Source organism: Anarrhichthys ocellatus, unplaced genomic scaffold, assembly GCF_004355925.1.
Source record: "Anarrhichthys ocellatus isolate YVR2014 unplaced genomic scaffold, GSC_Weel_1.0 scaffold1556, whole genome shotgun sequence".
In the NCBI taxonomy this organism is placed as follows: Eukaryota; Metazoa; Chordata; class Actinopteri; order Perciformes; family Anarhichadidae; genus Anarrhichthys; species Anarrhichthys ocellatus.
Genome location: NW_022281530.1, coordinates 1 through 8,694, shown reverse-complemented (window position 1 = coordinate 8,694; position 8,694 = coordinate 1). Strand labels below are relative to the sequence as shown.

Sequence of the window (8,694 nt, the reverse complement as noted above, 5' to 3'; positions counted from 1 at the left end):
GTCACCTTTAGCCTCAGGGAAACTGGGATGGGAATTTATTCTCTTTTTTTCTGGCATATTATGACTAATCCAAAAATAACTGGCAAATGAATTGATAATGAAAAGCATCTTCTGCTCTAAACTGCTCTATAGATTTCTTCCTTTTAAATGAAAGGGTTACAGTCCTTTTAAAGTAACATCCCGACATGTGGGTGAACTGACGGCACATTTAATAAATAATAGTAAATGTAATGTAACTACTTGAATGCTACATTTCCCTCTCAACACTGATATTCAGTGCTGACAGTTCTGAAATGAAGTAAAATAATTAGGAGAATCCTTTTGTTTAATTTTATAGCCTACTTTATCACTTCTTTAAACATGATGCAGCACTGAAACAAATAGACATCTAATTAGTAAGTTGACAGGAAACAGATGGATGGCAATTTTGATAAAGTCCAGAAAACGTCCCCTAAATTCAACAAGGACTGGATTTTATTCTATCAAACGACAATAATCAATATAATATCTGATAATAAAGATAATCAATAGGTGTAGCCCGTGTAAAGATATTCCGCTTTACTTTTATGTGAACACCTGTTTTATGAATAGTGCACATTCTCAGAGATACAGGCTTCAAATGAGACGGGTTCTGTCAATTCAAAACTCATAATTTAAACAATTTCAGGACAGACAGGAGACATTATACAGTTAGATGTAGGGTCGAGATGTATTGGTCCAGTGGGACTGCATATGTGATGTCTTTACTAAAGTATTGTACAGTGGGAGTATTAGTAATATGTATTACTATTTTGCTGGGACAATGACACAGACCGTTACTTACATTAAGCCACGTCATTCATAATGGCTCACATATTCTAGCAGGTTTGCTGTGACTAAGCGTGGGTCTACTTTTGTTTAACTAATTTAAGAAAGAGCCTGTAGTGTTAGTATCAGTATAGTATCGTCTGCAGGACACACTCGCGGACTTATCTTCAGCTAACTGCACTTGTAACTTGTAGCTAACACTGTAACGTTACTGGAGCTTGACAGACGGTAAACTGCTGAGTCAGTTTTCAGTCTGCGCCGACGAGTTCGTTTGAGCTTCTTTTTCCTTTCAAACCCGAACTGGAGTAAACTAGTTTTGCACCATCATTCAGTCTGAAGCAGATATAGCAGTCGCTGTTTTTTGTAATTTTTTTTATCCGGTTAAAAGTGTCATTTCGCAGCGTATTTGGTGAGAGTGGGCTGAGGTGTTTTAGGGAGGGGGCTGTGATGGGGGAGTGTCCGCTTCTTCTACTTAACTCACTTATCTCATAAAACTCTTTTGTACAGAAATATAAAACTATTCCTCCCGTCCTAATGTTATCCCATATATCGAAAAATCTTAGCTCTTCTTTTTTTTTAAACCGACCAACCTCATTGTAAAAGGATAAAGAAGCAGCTGTCCGACAATAGAGCCACGTAAAGCTGTCTGTACTGCGACACAGCCTTTGTCTTAAGCAGCAGCTCATTACAGCCCAGTAAGCAGGAGGTTACACCACGTACTTGTAACAGTACTACCAGAACTTTGCTCTACTGTAACTCATAATGCACTCTGAAGCCGTTCGATAGAACTAAAAGAAATCCCAAAAGTATCTGACTTAATCATACATATTAATAAAAACACAAAAAACGAAGTATCTCACATAAAATAAAATAAAAAAACCTAAATATTTTATGACTGATTTACTTACCTTCCAAGGAAAAAAACCTGTCCAAACGCGAAATGGTGTTAAGATATTCCTCGCCTTACAGTAATTATGAAAAAGAGCTATAAACTGGAGTGTCAATGTATTTGAAGCCGGACTCTCGTTCTGTGTCAGTGGAGGATTTGAAAGTGGCGCCAACGGCTCTGCTCCTCTAACCCACACCGCCGTCACACACACAGAAAATAAATAGAAATTCAAACGCGCGCGCAGCAATATTTCACCCGTACCAAAATGTGCCTACCAACCAGCACAATCGATCCCTGTCGTTACTTTTGAATAATATCGCTCCTGTGATTTTTATTTAATTTTTATGTTAAATTAAAATAGCCGTCACAGGCTTTTCTCGGCCGCGGTGCAGCACGGGAGATTGTGCAAGGCGGTTGTGTTTTGAATATCTAACCGGTTTGAGAAGAGGAGGGCAGTGTCTCCCCCTGCAGGGACTGTGTGTGTGTATGTGTATGTGCGTGTGTGTGCTTGTCAAGCAAAACTTTATACATAATAATACTGTAACTGCAAGTGTGTGCATAGTTTAGATTGAACGAAAAGTCATCAAACATGAAGTTTTAAGTACATATCAGAAGAGATTAAACCTCTCCTTGGTATCTATGTGTTAACAGTAAATTGCAGTTTCATAATCAAATATGTCACATCACTATTCCGCGCTCATCGGCCAAAATACTTGGAGCAGGACCTCACAGTGTCCTCAATGGTTGGTACAGCCTGGATTGTAAAGTGTGGTAACTGTATGAAGTACCAGTACACCAAAAATAAAAGTATTTGAATCACCCTGTGCATAGGAAAAGTGTTAATCTTAAGGTTTTCATTACATTGAAACAAATGCGTAACAAATACTACATCTTGAATTAAAGCATATGACCTCTATTAAGATAAATTATGAAACAAACCCAAAAGTTAAATATTGAATTTCAGTCAAAGAACAGGCAAAGTCAAATTTCTTAAGAAATATGCAAAACCATGTTGTAATTCTTTATTTTTATTATTGTAAAAGTTGAAATCCAGTTGGTTTATAGTGTTTTGTACTGTGTTCTGTTCTGTCAGTATGTTAAACTGGGAAAAGGCCCTCCCTTCACATACATACCTTCACCATCAGGGGGCGCCAGAACCACAAGTGAAAAATGAATAATGGTGAAAGGGAGCTTTATACTAAATCTGAATCGTTTTAAGTCAACAGGTGTTTTCCATCGTTGTTATTATCACTCCTCTCCGGCCCACAGCTGACAACACTTGACACTTTTTAAAGGCATTAATCTGGTGCTAATTGGTTAATTGTTAGTCTCCCCGCTTTGCATATTTGTCAATTACTTTTTAATGGAGGAACTGCTGTTTCATGTCACGATTCCAGACGAGTCAGTCGACTCAAACTCGGTAGAGTGGGCTGATTCAACAATCATGACTCAGGCAAGCACGATACATAAGAAGATGTAAAAATCATATCGCAAAATCATAAACGACAATTTTTTTAACCAGAAACTGAACTTAAAGCTAGAACCATACTCTTAACTTTAAACATACAATGATAGCACCTGCTAATAAGCACATCTCTTACTGTACATTCATATCTTGTATTGGTAGGACAAGCTGCTTCATTGGAACTGCAGCGAGGTAACAAACTACCATCTATTACCAATATCTTGGTCCTGTATACAATGAAAAAGAGTTCAGTGGTTGCCCGTGGACAAGTTTGTAGAATCATCTTTCATGGATTCAGAAAACCATATGACTATTTAGTTAACACAACACAGCCCAGTGAAAAGTGTCTTCTGGTTTAGTAGTTTAGTTTGCTTCTTTGGCGCTGTGTCAAATGTAATGCTCGGCTTCTCTCTGAATCTGTCCATTTCTGTTTTTTGATGCAACCACCAGATGGTGCCATGATGAGAAACATTCATAATTCATCAATGATCTAATAGTTCCAGTGACAGAATAATAATCTTGAGCAGTTTTAGTGCAGAATGTACATGCAGGGTAAGCCTTCTTGTAACAGCTGGAAATGTGTACAGAGAACAAGTTAGAATGCTGTTGAAGGACTTTTTATTTGCTCATCCAGAGCAATAATGTAGCAGCAAGCAACCATTTGCTATGTAAAGATACAGTGGAGTAATGAAGTCACTCTCCCTTTGATTTTGTTGGAATCCAAGCTTCTCTGTGATTTGTTTACATAGCCAGGTCGGCGCGGGTCGCCCCCGGGTAAATACTGTTAGCTCTGTCAGCACTGTAACCATTGTTTGCACTGTTAGTGCTGTTAGCACCATTAGCCGCTAGCCGCCGGCTCAGCCGTCTCCATGTTGGGAGCCTTGTGGAGACAATAGAAATGATCTGAACTCAAATCTAGCCCCTTTAGGAAAAGCGGCTGTAGGGCGCCGGGTAGTGCTTCAACCCAGCGTTTTAACGAAAAAGCGCTCCGAGCAATGTTTTTATGACAACAATATCTTGACAACATATCACCACTCTTACCACCGTTGTATGGCAGACTAGCATCACTCCTCTGCTTTTTATTATCTATTTGGGCTGCTATGTTTTGGTTTTACATCGTTTTTCCACCATGAGAATCAAATGGAGGATGTCTGCTTCATACTTTGTATGGATGAGCTTGTCGCCACTCAATAGATAATAGATAATATGTACCTCTGCTTTCTAAACCCCATCAAGCAACAACAAATCTAATGTTTGGTTTGAGGCATCAGGTCACATGTGGTTCAGATGCTACATTTTTTATTTTCTTAGTTGTTGTGATGGCAAAAGGGTAGAACAAGAGAGTTAGAACAAGAGTAAGAATAACCTAAATGACATGTTTCTAAGGGCAGCACAGTGGATCTGTGGTTAGCAGAGTCATCTCACAGAAACACCAGGATCTAGACTCACTATGGTGCACTTCCCATGTTCATGTAGGTTCCCTCTGGGCACTCTGGTGTACCGACTTCCAGATCAAGTAGTTTGGAGACTTACTGTTTGCTGCTATCCTTCATCTAGTGCAACCAACGGGTAAAATTTCCATTCGTCCAACACTTCAGTTTAAGTCAAGTCAAGATTTATTTAAGTGCATTATCACACTAAGGTGAATCATATTTACAAAAAAAAGAAAGAATCACAAGTACTAACACTGTAAGCTGCATTAATAGATCATTAAGAGTAAATAGGCACAGGTAGAACAAGAGTACAGTACAGTAATAACAGATATAGTAATAATGTTGATGATAAAACAACTGAACCAATGTAGATCAGTACAGGATGAGGGTTACAAACATTTCATGAACCAGCCACATAGGATGCTGTGGGCTCCATGTTGTTGGTTTTTAGTTTGGCCCTAAAGGAACAAGCTACTTCTGCTGTAGCTGAGAAGACTTTTTCAGAGCTAAGGACTGTGGATGGAAAAGGCTCTGAAATGGGGTGACTTTTCACACCTTTTGAAATCTAATCCAGACAACAAAGAGTATCTACAGGTTTGTATGGTGTAATGGTATCTGAGAGGCAGCCAGGTGCTAGCCAGGGTGAGTATTTTAGCATCTGCTCTGACACTGGCAGTGGAACTACATCACAGATGGTGGGATGGGATCAAACATTTTGGATAGGGTTTGGATTCTAGCAGCAGTGTTGCAAAACAACTTTCTGGCTGTGTTGCAAAAGGTGATGAAAAACGTGACAGGAGACTTTAAGGTGCTACATTTTAAATTCAGAGTATTAATGTAGTAGCAAACAACTATTTGCTAAGTAAAGATATAGAGGAGTAATGGCTACCTGAGCAGAGAATGAAGTGACTCTGTGTTTTTTACGTAGCGTGGTCGGGACGAGCCTCTGGTTCCCCCTCAGGTTAACACTGTTGGCTCTGTCAGCACCGTTGCCATTGTTTGCACTGTTAGCTGTTCGCCGCCGGCTCAGCCATTGCCATTTTGAGATTCATGTTGAGGCAATCCCTCAATCAGAGATATACTCTGAATTTCGAATTTAGCACCTGTTAAGGATTCAGTATGCTTCAAACACACTAGTTCAGACGAAGGGTCGTCTAAACCTGTCCACACACTAAAAGTGTTTGAAGTTGTTCTGAGAGGCCACATTTGAGGATCAAGATGAGGATAACGATGCACACTTTGCCGACAATCTTTATTTGAAGGCATTCATGGTGCGGTAATCTGCCATGCACTTCATATGTGGTTCAAATGTCCATATCACCATCATCCGGTCATACAAATCAAAGAAACGTAATTGAGGAAATCTCTGCTTGGATTCACTAAAATGGCATGCATAACTATGAATCATCATTTGAGTGACTTGCTTTAATTTTTCACATACCCTATCTGTATCATATAAGTGGAGCGTCGGATCGATTTAGCGTATCTTCCCAGATTAAAATGCATTTTATTTTGCCATTTCTGATTCTCCAAATGAAGTGTATTTATTTCCAAGTCAAAAGTAACCAGCACACTATCAACAGAATATTCACAAAACACTTGCATATCTAATGTCACACCACAACAACAGTATAGCTTGCCAAACACAGTTTGTCAGATAAGCATCTGAACCCCCTCATCAAACACTTGCCGACCGCAACAATATTTGTAACTTCCTAAAACCTGCAAGCCAATTTACACACCCACTTTACAACTGCCACTGGCAAGGTGTGAAAAGGTATACAAGTATGCCTTCATGGAGAGACTGTCTGAAAGTGTCCCTTTCTATGACCATGGGCTTTTCGAATGTAGCCATTCGGAACAGGTAGAAACATTTTTGCTTGGTTTAATCTGAAACACATTATAAATATACACCCCTTAAAACAAAATAACAGATTATCACCATAATGAGCTGTCACATTTGCATTCACGTTGCATGTACTCAGTGGGTCACTTTCATAGGACTGGTAGCAGACCAGTAATAAGGCACATACAATTAGAAATAAAAGGCATATTAGAATTCTAGCTTGGGTCTTCCTCAATCATTGCTTTTGCTACAGTGATTATATTATATCATATAATATATATTTTGTTTTCCAGTAAAAGTCAACCTACAGTTTATCTAAAATGATTTCTTTCATTCCTCATGGAAACATTCATTCAACTATATATCTGACCTTTGCTCTGTTCATGTATGACAGACTGTGAAACGTTTTATTCTCCTTATTGTCAATTCTGTCTTCCAGCCCTCCCTCCTCTGCATCCTCTCCTTTTCCCATCATCCTCAGTGGCAATAGAAGCCCACCATGTTGTTGGGTGGAGGTGCTTACCGCCTGGCAGCAGTGAGCTCCCCCCTTGTCTTTAGTCAGGAAGTAAAGGAGGGCGTTGAGCCATGCGTTGAATGACGCCAAAGGCCTCGTGATCTTATAGCACATGGACACCATGGTCATAGTGTGACAGGGGACTCCCTTGGTCACTTTTAGCAGGAGGAAGATGGTTCTTGTAACATGAAAGGGGAAGAAACACAGGGCAAAGAGAAGGGTGATGGTGATGATGGTCTTGATAGATTTACGTCTGCGATTGGCATAAGGGGAGTGGGCACCAAGGAAAATGGAAGTCCCTTCATCTCTTCTTAATGTCCTCGACAGTCCATTGCTTCCTCTTGGACCTCTTGCAACTATTGCAGGGCTACTTCTCTCATTCCTCGCTATTCTTTCACGTCCCCCCTCGCTCAGACCTCTGCGGGATGAGGGCTGAGAATGCAGAGTCCTAAATATGGTCAGAACAACGTGAGAGTAACACCAAGCAATAATGGAAAAAGGCACAAAAAAAACCCAGTAAATGGAGTATGATGCCATAGGGTACGTAATCTGAAAACTCCTTATCTATGGCATCATCCCAACAGTTCTGGTACTCTTCAATGACCCCTCCCATGTTACCATAGCTGGCATTAACATTTATCGATGACACCTCATGGCTTAGGTTGTCAATACTGCTTGCGTTGTCACCAAGCCCACCCGTTCTTGTCACATGACCAGTCTGAGCAAACCGGAAGATGGGGCAGGTCAAAGCAAACACTACAATCCAAACCAGGATACAAGTGCTCTTGACAGCCTTCTTAGTCTCTAGGGTGATGACTCTCATCGGGTGGCAGATACCGAGGTACCTGTGGACAGAGATACAAGTGAGGAAGAAGATGGAACAGTAGAGGTTGAAGTAGAAGAGAAAACGGACCAGGCGACACATGAAGTCCCCGAAGACCCAGCGGTCGCGCATGATGTAGCTAGCCACAAGGAATGGCAGTGACAGGCCGTACATGAAGTCTGTAGATGCCAGGTTCACCATGTAGATCAGTGAGGCATTCCAGCGCTTGGTTTGGCGAAAGGAACGGTAGAGAATGACAGAGTTCAGGAAGATGCTGAAGAGGAACGTGAAAGAGTAACAGATGGGGAGGAAGATGTACTTGTAGGATTCGTCTATGCTGCAAGATGGAGATGGAGTAGTGGTGGAGGGAGAGGAGGAGCTGAGTAAGTCATGGAGTACCGAGACACTGGTGTTGGGAGGAACTCCACGTCTGAATGACATTGTGAGGGATGAAGTGATTTTCATGTGAAGGAGATGTTGAACAAGGCTTGTACATTTGGGGTTCTGTCAAGCTTCCTCTCTGTCATCCTTGTACTTTGTACCATTTAATGTAGGTTTGTATGGTCCCGTACAGTAGATTTTCAGATGCTTTCAGATGGTCAGATCCATGAGTGGGTGTTCACCTAAAGATAAAGAAACAAATGAGTCGTCCATCTATACACACTTTATCTGATAGACTTCATAATTTTAACTGCACAATCAGTAGTAGTCCATTTTACTGGCTCTTTCAAATCAAGTCTAGAAATTGTCGATAAATTCTGAGAACTCCAATGTCCATTTTTATGCTGATGATACAATCTTGTGTCAAATACGGCAGTTGATCAGTGACCCTACTATTACACTACATGGCTACAGTTATGGTGGGAGTAAAGGAGGAAGTCATGTTACGTAGAATAACAAGCTATAAAGTTCAATTC

The 8,694-nt window shown here is 40.4% G+C and overlaps 1 pseudogene; it reads right to left on the bottom strand.

The window, feature by feature from the left end:
- Nucleotides 1–6,046: 6,046 nt before the first annotated feature.
- Nucleotides 6,047–8,613, bottom strand: LOC116377691 (P2Y purinoceptor 3-like; annotated as a pseudogene).
- Nucleotides 8,614–8,694: the final 81 nt, after the last annotated feature.